Source organism: Myotis davidii, unplaced genomic scaffold (genome assembly GCF_000327345.1).
Source record: "Myotis davidii unplaced genomic scaffold, ASM32734v1 scaffold821, whole genome shotgun sequence".
Lineage (NCBI taxonomy): Eukaryota > Metazoa > Chordata > Mammalia > Chiroptera > Vespertilionidae > Myotis > Myotis davidii.
The window spans coordinates 2,905,599-2,922,488 of NW_006295269.1; the positions used below are offsets into that span (position 1 = coordinate 2,905,599).

At 43.8% G+C, this 16,890-nt stretch overlaps 1 long non-coding RNA gene across 1 annotated transcript in view; it reads left to right on the forward strand.

Annotated features, from left to right (window-relative positions):
* Positions 1–9,033, forward strand: part of LOC107184115 — an 18,753-nt gene extending 9,720 nt beyond the window's left edge. The window contains exon 3 of the long non-coding RNA XR_001514934.1: positions 9,011–9,033. This is a non-coding gene — a long non-coding RNA (uncharacterized LOC107184115). The remainder of the gene's footprint in view (positions 1–9,010) is intronic.
* Positions 9,034–16,890: the final 7,857 nt, after the last annotated feature.

Genomic DNA, 16,890 nt, shown 5'->3' on the forward strand with positions numbered 1-16,890 from the left:
TTATGATAATAACAGCATCTATGCACAATCCATAGCTAACATCATACTCAATGGTGAAAAACTGAAAGCATCCCCCAAGATCAGAAACACGACAAGGATGCTCATAGCACTGCTATGCACTATTCAACTTCATACTGAAAGTTCTAGCCAGAGCAATTAGGCTAGTAGTAAATAGTAGTAGTAGTAGTAGTAATAAAAATAATAAAAGGATGAATTGGAGAGGAAGAAGTAAAATTACTTTGTCATGTTTGCAGGTGGCATATTTATAAACGTAGAAAACCCTACAAAAATCTGCTAGAGCAAATAAATTCAGCAAAGTTGCAGGATATAAAATTGATGCTCAAAACCCAGTGTGTTTCTATACACTAACAATGAACAATCCAAAAAAAGAAATTTAAGAAAATGTTTCCATTTACAATAACATCGAATAGAAAAGGAAAAACATTTAGGAATAAATTTATTCAAGGAGGCACAACACTTATCCCCTGAAAACTACAAGCTACTGCTGAAAGAAATTAAAGATATACATAAATAGGAAAATTTCCTGTTTCCATGGATAAAAAGATTTAATATTAAGATCTCAACTACCGAAAGTGGCCTAGTTATTCAATGTAATCCATATCCAAATCCCAACGGTACTGGAAGTGCTAGCCACAGTGGTCAGACAAGAAAACATAAAAGGATTCCAAATTGGAAAGTAAAACTCTCATTATTCGCAGATGACATGATATTGTACACAGAAAACCCTAAAGACTCTACCAAAAAACTAGATTTAATAAATGAATCCAGCAATGTAGCAGGATACAAAATTAACACCCAACCCAGAAATTTATGGAGTTTTTTATACACCAATAATGAACTCACAGAAAGAGAAACTTTAAAAAAAAATCCCATTTACCACTGCAACAAAAAATTAAGATAGCTAGGAATAAATTTAGCCAAGAACCTGTACTCAGAAAATTAGAGGATGCTGAAAAAAGAGATAGAGGAAGACATAAACAAATGGAAGAATATACTGTGTTCATGGATTAGTAGAATAACATCATTAAAATGTCCATACTACCCAAAGCAATCTATAGATTCAATGCAGTCCCCATTAAAATACTAATGGCATATTTCAAAGTCCTAGAACAAACTTTAGAAAAATTCATTTGGAGTAAAAAAAAGACCCTGAATAGCTACAGCAATCTTGAGAAAGAAGAACAATGTTGGAGGGACCACAATACTAGATATCAAGCTATATTACAAAGCCACTGTTCTCAAAACTGCCTGGCACTGGTACAAGAACAGACATATAGACCAATGGGACAGAACAGAGAACCCAGAGATTGACCCAAGCCATTATGCTCAATTAATATTTGACAAAGGAGGCAAGAGCATACAATGGAGTTAAGACAGTCTCTTCAATAAATGGTGTTGGGAAAATTGGACAGATAGTTGCAAAAAAAAAAAAAAAAACTAGATCACCAACTTACACCATACACAAAAATAAACTCAAAATGGATAAAGGACTTAAACGTAAGACGAGAAACCATAAAAATCATAGAAGACTCCATAAGTAGCAAAATAGCAGACCTATGTCATAGTAATAGTTTTACTGATACTGCTCCTAGGGCAATAGAAACTAAGGAGAAAATAACAAATGGAACCACATCAAAATAAAAGCTTCTGCACAGCAAAGAAAACCATCAAAAAAACAACAAGAAAGCCCACTGCATGGCAGAACATATTTGCCAATGATATCACCCATAAGGGTTTAATCTCCAACATTTATAGGGAACTCATAAAACTTAACAAAAGGAAGATAAACAATCCAATCAAAAAATGGGCAAAGGACCCAAATAAACACTTTTCAAAAGTGGACATACAGAAGGCTGAAAGACATATGAAAACATGCTCAAAGTCACTAATCATCAGAGAGATGCAAATCAAAACAACAATGAGATCCCATCTCACACCTGTCAGAATGGCTATCATCAACAAATCAACAAACAACAAGTGCTGGAGAGGATTTGGAGAAAAAGGAACACTCGTGCACTGCTGGTGGGAACGCAGACTGGTGCAGCCACTGTGGAGAACAGTATGGAGTTTCCTCAAAACTGTATCCCAAGAAAACAGAAACACCCAGCAGAAAAGATATATGCACCCCTATGTTTATCGAAGCACAATTTACCATAGCTAAGATTTGGAAACAGCCTAAGTGCCTATCAGCAGCTGAGTGGATTAAAAAACTGTGGCACATCAACACAATCGAATACTACACTGCTATGAAAAAGGAATTCTTACCATTTGCAACAGCATGGATGGAAATAGAGAGCATTATGCTAAGCAAAGTAAGCCAGTCAGAGAAAGATAAATATCACATGATCTCGCTCATTTGTGGAATATAATGAACAACATAAACTGATGAACAAAAATAGAACCAGAGACATAGAAGCATCGAATAGACTGTACAACCTATGAGGGAAGGCGTGGTGGGAGGGGGTAAGAGATCAAACAAAGGACTTATATGCTTGCATATGAGCAAAACCAATGGACACCGTAAAGGGGTGAGGGCTTGTGCTTGGGGGTGGTGGCAGGGGAGAGGTCAATGGGGGAAATAGTTTAAATAATAAAAAATTTTAAAAAGAGAAAAAAGGAAAAAGAAAAATGTAAAAGGAGAAAGGAGAAGAAAAACAGGAGGAAAAAAGAGAATTGAGGAAGAAAAAGGTGCAAAAAAAAAAATAAAAAATAAAACCAGCGGAGTTTTAATGCTCATGGGAGCTGGCTTAGAACCCCACTCTACTCTTCTGTCAACCCTGGGCTTCCTGTTAGGAACTTAGGTGCTGACCACTGTCAGGCACTGTCTTTGGCTTTTAGCACCTGCTTGGAGCTCCCTGCGATCCACACGTCCACTGCTGGTGTCTGCCTCCACAGGCCCTGGCTTCTAGCAGGCGGGGCCCATCTGCCCTCATTGCCTGTCTGCCAGCTGTCAATCTAATCACTCAAGCATCTGTTTCTGAAGGGGCTTCAGGTGGGGTTCGAGCTGTTGCGCTTTGAGGGAATAGGAGGGGTGTGTTTTCCTGTCCCAGAGCTATTCGTCCCAGTGGCCCGAACTACTCCTCTGCCCTCAGCTGGACAGAGATCCTCGCATGGAGAGCGTTGGGGCCAGCTGGGACCCTGGAGTCTTATCAGAGTGGTTCCTAGAGTAGTGGGGTGCATGGCCCCTCCTCCACTCCAGTCACGGAGGCTCCTGGGGACTGCTCAGACCCCTCGGCTTGGCCTTGGCCTTTGTTACCACGTGAAGCTCACAATGCAGGGCGTGGCAGGCTGTGTCACCAGGGCCGGTTTCTGTTTCCTTTTACCTGCCCTCTGGGTGTTGGGAGGAGGTAGCTCCTCCCAGGGAAAATGGCCATTTGGGTTTGGAACCACATGAACAACCCAGTGCTGGTCTCTGGCTACAGCTTTTCCAAGTCTCCCAGCCCTGCTCCTCCCCCCCCTCCCCCCACCTGTCCTCAGGCACCTCCAGTCTGCGCCTCCCTCCCTGCTCCAGTGCCTCGGTGTGTAGCTTCAGATGAAAACGCCTCTGCTCTGGGTTTAGAGATGAAAAGAGAAAAAAGGGACAGAAGGGAAAAGGCAGTGGAAACTGCGGTGCCCTCCCCCACGGCTCTGGTCTGCAGGGTCTAGACCCCGCCACCAGCAGTGTCGCTACCTTTCCCAGCGGATGATATGGGCGGGCGCTGCGGTTGCACTGTCCTGTCGGGTCGCGCCTCCAGGGGTCCTGAGTGCCCTGGTCCGGTCGCCGCTGCCAGGCAGTTGTCTGAGCTCCTGGAACAGTTCTCCTGGGCTCAGTGCCCTCCTCCCCGGCTCCCCTCCCCTCGCGACCTCGCCCTTCCTACTGCTCCAGGTGCCTTCTGTTCCTCCTTCTTAGAAGGCACCTCCTGAGCGGGACCACAGTTGGAATCCCAGGTGAATGCTCTCCAATTCCCTTGCACTTCCAACCGGGCCCTGGGCGAGGTGCCCACAGGATGGGCTATTCGCTGCCATTTCTCTCACATCCCATTCTCTTCTTAAAACGCCTTTCCGAGGCAGGTGCCACTACTCGGACTCTAACATGGAAACGAAATAGTAGAGCAACAAAGACACCTGCCCGCGGTCACACAGCTGGTGAGCATCAGGCTCCTGCTCATGTGCACAGAATTCTAACGACTCTCCTGTTTGGTGGAGACCTGAGTGTTGTCCCAGAGACTCAGAATATATTTTGGTCTATTTTTAGTTCCTGATTAAATGTCGGTGGTTTGATTGCTCATCTGTTTTAGTCTGTCCGGGCTCCTATAAAAGATGGCATAGCCTGGGTGGCTTAAACAGAGGCACCCTCCTGGCCTCACCTCAACCCAATTACCTCCCAAAGGCCCATCTCCAAATACTGTTACACTGGGAGTCAGGGCGTCAACATATGGATTTTGGGGGGGACACAGACATTCAGTTTATAACATTGTCCTGCCCTTCGATCCTAGTCTCTCGCTCCCATCTGACCTCTCCTGAACCCAGGCATCACACACACTATGGCAGGCGTGTTAACCCCAGAAGGGAGCACTGGCTTTGTGGAGGTGGCTTTTGCTTCCATGTCCAGCAGCGCCCACATCTGGGAGTCAGAGGCACGGGGCTCACGCTCTCCTCACTCAGCTTCCACATACTGCTTTCCACTTCATTCCAACACATCCCAGGATGTTTCAGCTAGAAATTGCTGTGAGCTGGATTCCCAATGCGCTCTTCCCAGTGAAGAGGAGGGGCATGCAGCCTCCTTACTCAATTTGCTAAAACACCTCATTTGGTGTCTACCGAGAGGAACAGGCTTCAGGTGTTGCTGGCGAGGCTGAGCAGGTTAATAACTTGCCTTGGGTTATCAGTGGAATTTCAGCCAGAAATAAATCCTGTCCAAGCCATGAGATTACTCCATCTAGTCTGGAGGCGAGGATTTTTTGCCTTAATGTCGTGCAGCAAAACGACTCTGACTAATGCATATTTTGTGTGTTTCAGGGTTTGGTGAATTTATGAATTAGGATTATGGGAGAAGGTTGGCTTGCTCACTGTCATCAGAAATCCTATAGTCAAGGAGAATAGGATCGAGCTGGAGCGCGGTTCTCATCCTGAGGGCAGGTTGCCACCCTTTCTCCCGCCAGGGGACCTTTGGCCATGTCTGGAGACGTTATTGATCCCCAGGATGGAGGGTAAGGATTACCATTGGCATCTACTGGGCCGAGGCCAGGGATGCTGCTAAGCATCCGACAATGCACTGGACAGCCCCATCCCAGCGAGGACTTTCTTGTCCAAAATGAAACAGTGCTGAAGCCCAAGGTGAATCCTAAGTAGACAAGGATGCCACACGTGCTTCCGATCGGCTGGAACGTTTCTTAAGCTCACACAGTGCTGGAAGCCGATCACCCTGGCTGCTTGAGGCAGTCGCTGCAGGGATGTTTCGAGGGACCCCGCATATATGGCATACTGTTCTTAATATGTTTGCCCCCCTCTTAACAGCTATGTGTTTTAAACAGGACCACCTCCCTGAGAAAGGTTGTTTCCCCAGAGTGGTGGTGGGTCGCTTAGGTCTTTGCTTGGAGTGACCTCCTTCAGTTACTTCCTTGTAGCTTAGTGGAACAATAGAGTAACATTTGAAATGGAGATGGGAAGCCCCCTGGCCTTTTGTATAGAATGGATAGGATTGGGACCAAATAGTATAAATACAGATGTTAGATGACAATAAAAAAGAGGAACCTGGCTATGATGATCACCTGAACACTGACTCCGTGTCCTTCATTCTTCGCTGACTCCGTCCACACCTTTGGGAACCCCTGGACCCGCTGGGGCTGGACCCCAGCAACACAGGAAATGCCCCTTTCTTTGGCAGAGGCTCCTGACAAGGAGCTTAGTCCCGTGTTAGTTTCCAGTGGCGGCTGTAACAAATGGCCACAAACTAGGCTTAAACAACACAGGGTATCATGCGACACTTCTGCTCAGAAGTCTCACTAGTCCCTCTGGAGGCTCAGGGGGAGAATCTGTCCCTTGTCTTTCTCAGCCTCCAAGCGGTCTACATCCCTCAGCTTTTGGCCTCTTCCACCTTCTGAGTCAGCAACCTCATCCCTCTTACCTCTGCTCCATCATCACATCCCTGACTCCATCTTAAAGGACCTTGGTGACTACACTGAGCCCTCCTGGATAATCCAGGAAAACGTTTCCATCTTAAGACCCTTAATTTAACACCATCTGCAAGATCCCTCTGCCATAGGAAGGGAGCACAGTCACAGACTTGGGGGATTTGGAGATGGTTATGTTTGGGGAACCATTGTTTTGCTTCCCACAGTCCCCTTCCTCTGCTAAGATGATCTACAGACTCCCTCTGATTTCTGAGACACCTTTGCCCCAAACTCCCTATATTACTAGAATCCTGTGACCACAGAAAAAGCAGTTCTAGGAAAACAAATCAAAACCACATCCCTAACCCCTCCCCTCAAAAGACGAATCTCCTAAAGAAGTTTCTGGCCACTTGTTCAAGTTAATAAGCACATAAGAGTGAATACAGCAATTATAATTTTAAGATTCCAAGAAGGAATGTTTTTGGCTTACATTATTTCTTCTTTATGTATATAGATTTGCAGTAAACATTCTTATTTTTAAAAATTTAATTTCTAGTAGTCTTTATCCCCTCAATCTTACTTACTCAAAATTTCCAGGAAAACAGCTACTATTTTGGTCTAGGTTGGTGTCAATGTCCAACTCAGTCCTTCAGGGTCTCCCAAAATGCAGACATTGAATTTCAAGCTCACTACAACAGCGCTCCCTTTGGGGTCTGTGTTCATTTAACTGATTTGAGCAGCTACATGTTCACCATTATGCGTTGGAGGGCAAAGTGGGAACCAAAGACATGCCATTCTCCCAGGGGTCAAGGAACTTACCATGTCTTTGCCTCCACCTATGGAGTTTGGAAACTAGAACAAAATTCAAGCCAATGGAGTGAATATTTATGGAGCATGTACTCTACACCACCTTGGCATAAAACACCAAGATATGAAGATAAACACACAAATGCTTCTCCTGACTTGGTACCCAGAAGAGTTTTGCCTTAGTCTTTCTCATTAGCCTGTCTTTGCATAGGTAGTCCCAGAACAGCAAGCCTTCAACTTGTCTCCCTTCTACAAAAAGTTACATCTCTACCTAAACATGACATTGTGCAAAGAAAATAGTCATTTCCCTGGCAATTGAGCCTTCAAACCCTACGATTTCTCCTATGCTCCCTTTTAAGAAAGACGCCCTGGCTCTCAAAAGCACAAACCTTAGTTTGAACCCGAGTTTGGTCCCTTAACCTAAAGGCAGTCAGACCTTGGACATGTCCTTTACTCTCTCCCTGTTTCACTTTCATTTATAAAACGGGGTTAATAAGGTTCCAACTAGAACACTTCAGTAAAGACCAGGACCAATGCTGGGAAAGACTCCCCAGGAGCAGACACCTAGCGGGTGGCGGGTTAGTGACAGTTGTCACACCCGCTCCCTTCTGCCTCAGGTCATTAGACAGCTGCTTACCTGTGACTGACCCCATTGGAAATCAGCTCACAGGCATTTCTCCCCCAGGGGCTCAAAAATATTAATATGTAGACCAGTTACGACTGCCAGCCTCCTCAGTTCACATGTGGAATAATGTTTTGATACCTTTAAATATAACTCACTTGTTACATAATTGAAGGCCATAAAAGCCTCCACTTAAAAAAAAATTATTACCCAACTGAGTGTCTTCTGGAAGGTGCTGACGGCAGTTTTTAAAGCTCTTATAATGGAGGCATTCTTCACTTTGGGGACACCCCTCATTTTCCTACAGCCACGGGGCTGGCCACGTAGCTCACTGGGAGCTTCCACCTCTCTCCAACCAGGCAGGCACCTCCCATTTGGTATCATTTTGCCTGGAGAAAACAATGGTATCAGCATTGTTGATCCACCCCATGGTTCTAGAGAAACTGAACATTGGCATCTTCATTTTATGATGCAATATCTATATGGTTTTGAGTTGGTGAAAAATTGAGGGCCCAAGTTCCAACTCTGCCACTGACTAGTTGTGTGGCTTTGGGCAACGGTTACCCTTTCTGCATCTCAGTTTACCCATCTGTGGAATGGAGATTATAGTAGAACCTCGATAACAAGATTTTGTGAGATTAGACATAGCACTATAGTGGCAAGTGCATATGCTATTATTATTTTGCTGCAATTATTATAAATAATATCATTATTTATTATTACTATCACATTACTATACTTTATTGATTTATGGTTGGAAAAAATTAGCTGTTCAATGTAAAGTGCTCAGCATAAAGTCTGACAAAAAGAAATTCTTAGTAACTTATTATGCACCCCTATGTTCATTATAGCATTACTAGTAATAGCAAAAATATAGAAGTGGTCTAGATGTCCAGCAATAGACAGGTAGATAAAGAAGATGTGGTACATAGAACAATGGAATATTACTCAGCCATAACAAAAAAGAAATCTTGCCATTATGACAACATGGATGGAACTAGAGGGTATTATTCTCAGTGAAATAAGTCAGAGAAAGGCAAGTACCATATGATTTCACTTATATGTGGAATAAAAAATCATAAGTGAATAAACAAAACAGAAACAAACCCATAGGTATAAAGAAAAGCTGATGGTTGCCAAAAGGGAGGGAAACAGGGGAGAGGAATTTAAAAAAAACAACAACAACCCAAATAAACATTACTACCTTAAAATATTGTAAAAAATCAAAAGGGTGAATAACACTGGCAAAAAAAATTCTTTTTAACCTCATGTCTTTTTCTATTAGAATGAGACTCAATTTAAACATGTTTTTTCTGCTTAAAATTATTATTAAAATTTATCTTTATTGTTGAAAGTATTACACATGTCCCCTGTTTTTCCCCCACTGACTCCCTCAAGCCCACTTTTGTCCCCTCCTCAGGCCTTCTACCCCACTATTGTCTATCTATGGGTTATGCATTATGCATAGAAGTTCTTTGTTTAATCTCTTCCTACCAGACCCCTCTCCCTTTGAAATTAGCCAGTTTGTTGCATGCTTCAATGTCATTAGATCTATTTTGTGCATCAGTTTATATTGTTCATAAGATTCCACATCTAAGTGAGATCATGTGATGTTTGTCTTTCTCTAATGAGTTCTTTAAAAAATTTGGATACTAACCCCTTATCAAATGTGTCATTGGTGAATATTTTCTTCGATTCAGTGGTTATCCTTTTGTTTTGTTGATAGTTTCCCTTGCTGTGCAAAAACTTTTTAGTTTGAAGTAATCCCTTTATTTATTTCTCATTTGTTTGTCTTGCCTGAGGAGATATATCAGAAAAAATAATGCCTAGAGAAATGTCAGAGATTTTATTGCCTGTACAAAACTCAAAGCCTTAAAGCAGTAGCCATAGCCCTGATGTGACTGGGTGTAAAGATAACTCATTTCTCAAACCCAGGTAATACTTTTGGCAGCAGCTGTCTTTATTATCATGCAGCTCAGAAGGACCCGCAGACCTCTACCCCACTGTCAAAGCTGGAAGGACAGATGCTTCACCGTAGACAGTGCTTTGGTAAAGGGAAGATTGCAACTAGCCTCCACTGTTCATTGTGCCTGAGGTCACCTTCTTGGGAGGCAGCCTTGATGGTCACAGATCATGCTGAAAGGGTTATACTAGAATATGTGGCTTTTTACAGCGGGCAGAGCACTCTGTCTGTTATGTCTCCCAGTTTCCAGGTCTCCTAGGTGGACCCATGCCAGTGCTGGGAATTCTTGATATTATTCCTAATTCTCCAGGACCTAACATATTGCTTGATAAAAGTGAGAGATAAAAATGAAACAAAAACAAAACAAAACACTTTTAGAATATTTGTCCATTGTGGTTGGGCTTAGGTTTCTACTTAACACTCCTGTAGACTTGTTATTCATTCATTTCTATACATAAAGTGTTCAGTCAGCTTATTTGGCTGCTGCTGAGTCATTGACCACCAAATGTCAGAAAGCATTGGAGTGACTGGAGGATGGAATGGCCCCAAGGAGGGAAGAAAGACATTGTGTCTCAGAGTCATTTCATTTGTATAATAAAAGTCATGACCTCTCTTTGGACCACAAACTGGTGAAATTAAAATTTAGTAAAATAAAGATAACAAGAACAACAATAATATTTAGTATTTTTGGTTGCTGATTATATACTTTATAGATTTTAGCACTTTTAGTGTTCACCATAACAATGATAAATACTATTCCTATTCCTATTTCATAGATGAGCAATTAAGCAGAGTTTTGGTGACTTGCCTACAGTCTCATAGCTAGAGCTAGTAAGTGGCATATGCTGCTCTCATCTCACATTGGCAGTTCTCAAACTGTAGCAGGCAACAGATTCCCCTGGCACGTGTGTTAACTACACATATGGTTAGGCCCTGTCTCCGTGCCTCTGATCATGTAAGTCTGGGATGGGACATAAAGATTTGTAGTTCTAAATTTACAGGCAGGGCTGATGGATTTCCAAGGGCCACACTTTGAGAACCATGGTCATAGGTGGATAGGCTCTGGAGTTTACACATGTAACAAATTGGAGGTGAAAAGAATATTCATTGAGAAATTGTGACATGTGTTGATTTGAATTTGACACTTTGCACTGCTGGCATAGAGCCCATGTTTGCGCCCAGATACAGGTCATTTTCTTTCACACCTCGAAGACCACAAGCATTCAAACTGTGCACTGCACTGCCTGATCACTTTGTGTAGATTTCTCACAGCTGTAATGCAATGTTGACTTTTCTTTCTAGATTATTCATTCCAAGAGTAATTTGTTACAGAAGCCTAGGAGACCTATCTCTGGTGGTCATCAATCATAACTGGTTAAGTAAAAGTACATGCAGCTAAACAAAGGTTATCTGTAATACTATCAACAATAAAAATATATTTAAAAAAGAATTTCCCAGCTTTCTGTGCAGCTTGTGTGGTGGCCACGTGATCAACTGCTTCCCAGATGAGATGAGTGCAGCTTTCATATTATCCTATATAATAATCCTAGCTAATATATATAATATATAATATATCCTAGCTAATATGCAAATGGTCACCACACCCTCACGCCCTCACGTCCTCACGCTGTCACAATCCATTACCAGGAGGCCACATGGGCGGGGAGGCACGCGCAGATGGGTGGGGACTTGACACTGTGTGCGCTTTGCAGAGGTGGATCCCGGCGGCTCTGTGTGGTGAGGCCTGGGGGGTCCTGCGCAGTGCGGAGGCGGGACCCCCGGCTCCAGCCTACCTCTTTGGGGAAATCCATCAAGGAGCCCAGGATGAATGGGCGGGGCTAACCTCTTTGGGGCAATCGATCATGGGGTTTCCACACCGTGAGAGGGCACAGGCCAGGCTGGAGGATCCTCCCACCCCCAGGGCAAGAATTTCATACACAGGCCTCTAGTTTTCTTTATAAGAAGCTTGCTTGCCTTGAACATCCTTATTTTCCCCTTTCTGTGAGCTGGGCTACAGACAGGATGGCAGTTGACTTTGATCTTACGGATGATGACAGTGCCGTAGGGGAGGGCAGAACAGGCAGAGGAACCTGGGCCTGAAAGAATGTGGCACAGAGCTTTCCTGCCACCTGGGCCTCCCATCTCTAACTATTTATGGGAGGAAAACAATCTTTATTTAAGTCATCGTGCTTTAGGATAGTTGTGTTGTTGTTGTTACCAGCCTTTGCAATTACTAACAAAAATGACATATTATGGTATATATTAGTTATCTAAAATTACCCAAATGTAGTGACTTAAAGCTACGAGTAATTTGTCAAATTATCTGTGGTCAGAATTTGGGAGTAGCTTAGCTGGATGGTTCTGACTCAAAGTCTCTCCTGAGGGTGCAGATAAAATGTTGATGGGGGCTGCAGTTATCTGAAGACCTTCTTGGGACTGAAAGATCCCTTTCCAAAGTGACTCACTCATATAGTGATGGGCAGGATGTTTCCATTCCTTGCCTCTTCTTAGGGCTACTTGAGTGCCCTCCCAATATGGCAGTTGGCTTCCCCTAAGGCGAGTGATCTGAGAAATATCAAGGAAGAAACCACGATGCTTTTATGAGCTAGTCTTGGAAATCATACTTCATTTCTGCAATGTCTCGTTGGTATACAGGACAGCCCAACTCAATGTGAGAGGGACTGCGCATAGGAGGGGTTCACTGGGGTCACCTTAGAGGAGTGCCACCGCTGGCATGAAACGATCTCCAAGATAAACTCAGAGCAAGTAGGGAGTGAATGGCAGGCACAGTCTGCTGCCATTGGCTGTGCTTTGGGCGATATACATATAATGCTGGACACACACACGTGCACCTCGCGCTCTTTCTGAAAGGACACCCAGCAAACTGTCTCTAGAGTCGCTGTTAGAAGACTAGGGGTGCGCAGTAGAAGGCTAATATCTTTTATATCATTTTTCACAATTTGATCTACTGGTATATATTTATTTGTAGCCACAGTTTAGTAAAAAGTCAAACAATACCAAAATAAAATAACAAAGCAAACAAAAGTTGCTATTCAAACCTAAGTGCAACATACAACCATTCTTAAAAAAGCAAGCTAATTTTAGATTTTGATGTTATTCTTTATTTCCCTCAGACTAATAACTCACTATGAGTTAACTAATATGATTTTTCTATGTAAAAAGCAGTTTTTCAAAGCGACAACTTCCTTGGAGTTAATATCTTTGCTGTAATGCACAAATATTTGGAAGTAGAAGTTGGAAATGCAGGAAAAGCCATAGCATCATTAATAGCAAATGTGTCCAGCAGGTGGAAACAACAAAGGAACATAACGAACTCCATATCTCACTTTTCAAAAACATTCTTTTATGTCACTAAAGCCATTTGAAATGATCCTAACTGATATGCTGTGTCTAGAAACAAAGCAGCCCAAGTCTACAAAATCACAAAGTTGTTTGCAAGCAATGAACATACTCTGTTTCCTGGAAAGTTTTACTGGAAGTTTAATGTAGATTGTGTTATTCAAAAGGAAAAAGGGAAATTTTGCCCAGCTGGTGTGGCTCAGTTATTGTCGACCTATGAACCAGAGGCCACTGTTTGATTCCTGGTCCAGGCACATGGCAGGCTATGGGCTTAATCTCCAGTAGGGGCCATATAGGAGGCAGCTGATGGATGATTCTCATTATTGATGTTTCTCCCTCTCCCTCTCCATTCCTCTCTGAAAGCAATAAAAATATATTTTAAAAAAAGACAAAGGGAAAAATTTTAAATTTCTAGAACATTTAGTTCTAGACAACAATTCTGTGTTTAGGAGCCACAGGTTGGAGTGGTGACTGGGGTTCACATAAAATGCATGGGGAAAAGTGGAAGATGGTCAACTTTTTTTCCCCATTTGTGACCATTCACAGCCTTTTAGCCACATCAGTGCATCTCAAATGATCTGTGGTGAGCAAAGCTAAAACTTTCTTACCCATGCTGTGGCCAATATACAGCTCATGCCACATGTGACTCACCAGCTAAGTGAGACAGCATTCAACCCCACCCGTTTCCTTTAGAACAAGGTAAGCCCAGTGAATACCTGCTGGGATGTCATGGCAATGTCAAATTGCTCTGGAAGTTTCTGAAAGCATACTTGCCACTTCGGTACTGATGATGGCCAGACCCGGTCAGACAGTTCACGAAAGACATCAATCACCGCTCCAGATAGTGAATGATATTGAGCTAGATCACGGAAAGTGGGTGGGTAGGGTTTGGGCCAAATAAAGTATGGCGGGACCTCTTTGACTCATATATACTGGGGACACATTATGGGTTGAATTGTATCCCTGGAAAGATATGTTCAAGTCCTACCCCCTGGTGCCTGTGACTATGAACTTATTTGGAAATAGGTCTCCTCTGCAGATGTAGTCATGTTAAGATGTGGTCATACTGGATTAGAGTGAGCCCTAAATCCAATGACTTGTATCGAGAGAGAGAGAGAGAGAGAGATCTGAAGACCAGAGGAGGCACAGGGAAGAAGGTCGCAAGGAGACAGAAATGGGAGTTATGAGCTACAAGGCAGAGAACACCAAGGAAGCTGGCATCCTCCAGAGCACAGGAAGGGGCAGGGCAGGGCCCTCCTCCGCTCTTGCCTCCAGAGGGAGTCCTGCCAACACCTAGATTCCACACTGCCAGCTTCTGGAACCATAGAGAATAAATTGCTGTTGTTTTGACACCAGTTTGTGATACTTTGTCACTAGAGTCCTAGCAAACCAGCACATACACCAACAGTGGATCCCGTTGTAAAACATTTTAACATGCATTAGGTTAAAAAAAACTTATGGCCAAATAACTAACAAAAAAAGTAACAAAGTTAAAGATTAATCTCTATAACATTTCTTAGGGCTTTTAACATAAAATTAGCAGCTCCAACTGACTCTCTCTTCCCAGAAGGTATATAAAAAATGTTAGGCTTGCCGAAACCGGTTTGGCTCAGTGGATAGAGCGTCGGCCTGCGGACTGAAGGGTCCCGGGTTCGATTCCGGTCAAGGGCATGTACCTGGGTTGCGGGCACATCCCCAGTGGGGGATGTGCAGGAGGCGGCTGATCGATGTCTCTCTCTCATCGATGTTTCTGACTCTCTATCTCTCTCCCTTCTTCTCTGTAGAAAATCAATAAAATATATTAAAAAAAAAAATGTTAGGCTCATTAACTCGACTGACACAGCAACTCTATGAATTAGGAATATTGCTCTCCCCCCTTCAGAGATGATGAAACTGAGGCATAGAATGGTTGGATGATGTAGATAACTGGTGAGGAGTGATGAAGCCAAGACTCAAAGCCTGGCAGTCTGGGGCCAGGGTCTGGCCTATTCTGCATGTCAGGGAGCCCCGGTGGTCTCTGTGATCTCCCAAGGTGAGGGCAGGGTTTTGTGTGCAGAAGATTCATAGGATGACTGCTCAGTGGGACTTGTCATCGGACAAAAGTGAGAGTATGTTAGGATTCAAGCCGTGTAGGACGCTTGGGAAACTACTTTCTCAATGGCCTCCTGCGGGCAGACATGTACAGAGCTGGACAAGTTTTCTTAATCGCTAGATCTTCCCATTAGGATTTGAGCTCTGAGCAGGGAGGCACATTGGTTAGTGACAAATACAGCCTGTCATAAGCCTAAGGATAAAACCGGCCCCAGCAAATGGAAGAAGGAGCTAAATAACTGGGCCGCGAGCACTGAAGAGAAACGGACTCAGCTGTGAAGAAATGGCATGATTGTGAGTCACACCACGTCGCCCAGAGAGGGAGCTCATTTTAAAAAATGAACAACACAAAAGGGATCAGGGAGACCGCAGCGAGCCAGGGGCATGGACTGCGGGAAAAGGGAAGGAGACTGAGATGTGGCCAGAGAGAAGCATTTCAAAGTCCACTCTTCACAGAGAGTGACATGGGGATGATGACAAAGGAATATATGATTATGCTGTTGGTGTTAGAAAATCAAGATCACTCTGGTCTCTTGCTGCTTATTTCACTGAGAATCTGGGAGCAACCAGAAAACAACACCCCCCTGTCTCACCCAGAACTACCCCAGCCTGCAGCTCACCCACTGTTCTTTCCTTTTCTCCTGGTGTGGGGGAGGAGCCATCCCCTCACACATGTGGTCCCTCCATCTGCCCCAGACGCCTTCCTTCTCACCCACTCCCACTCCGGACTCTCCTCCTGTCACCTTCCTCTTTCCATTTTGTGTCATTATTATTGTTATTATTATTATTATTATTATTATTACTATTATTATTATTGCACTCTCACAGGATCACACCAACGAGATTATAACCAAACTAAAATATTGTCATCCTTAAAATGCTTTCCCTTAACCCTCTCCCTCCCCTAGCCAGAACCCCATTTCTCTTCTCCCCCTTTAGCACAAGAATTCTTCATGCTCCCTTTTCCCATTTCCTTATGTCCAATCTATCTTGAAAACACTGCGGTCTGGGCTTTTGATCCAGACCGTTCCACCGAATTATCCCTGTCAAGCTGGCAATACTCTGTCTTGCCAAATCTAACAATTTCTTCTCTGTCTTCATCTTGCTCAACCTCTCAGCCCGTTGCCATGACTGATCCTTCTGTGACACGCTTTCTCTGTGGGTTTCCAGAACACCCAGCCCCCCTGGTGTTTCTTCTGCGCACTGGCTGTGTCTTTTCAATCCCCTTTGCTGGTTCTCTTTCCTCTGACCTCGAAAAACTAGGGCTTAAGCCTTGAAACATTCCTCTTCACCTTTATACTTCCCCCCTTGGGGCCCTCATCTAATCCCATGGCTTTGAATTCCATCTGCAGGTTGTTTTCTCCCAAAATCTGCATCTCTAGCCTTGAGCTTTCCCCCAGCTCTAGGTTCATACATAGAATCGCTTCCTTGATGTCTCCCTTTGGCTCTCCAATAGAAACCTTACCCACAACCTGTCTTCAACGGAACCCTTAATTCTCCCCTCACACCCCGCCTCCCCTGCCCTCAAACCTGCTCATACAGGCTGGGTCCCCTGGAAGTAAATGTTGAGCTGGAGTTTGGGGAGCAGGGGGATTATTAGGGATCAACCTCTGTTGATGGGAAGGGGGAGTGCAGTGAGAAACAGGAGTGAGAACACCCCTTGGCGAGTTCTGGAGTGCACATGACCCATTAGAGTTGCCCCACTTTGGGCCTGGCCTTTATCAGTCACTGGGTTTGGGCTGTCCGCAGAAGGGTGCTGAGCAAGCCATGAAAGCTTGGTATACCTCGGACGTAGTGCCTTTGTCATCCCTAGAACCGCTTTGCGTCACCGAACAGTTTTCTAAAGCATGTCGCCTTTGTGTCTGAGCTTAATGCAGCCCACTGGGAATCCAGGCATTTTGCTAATTTTGGATATTTTAACCCAGGCTACAAGT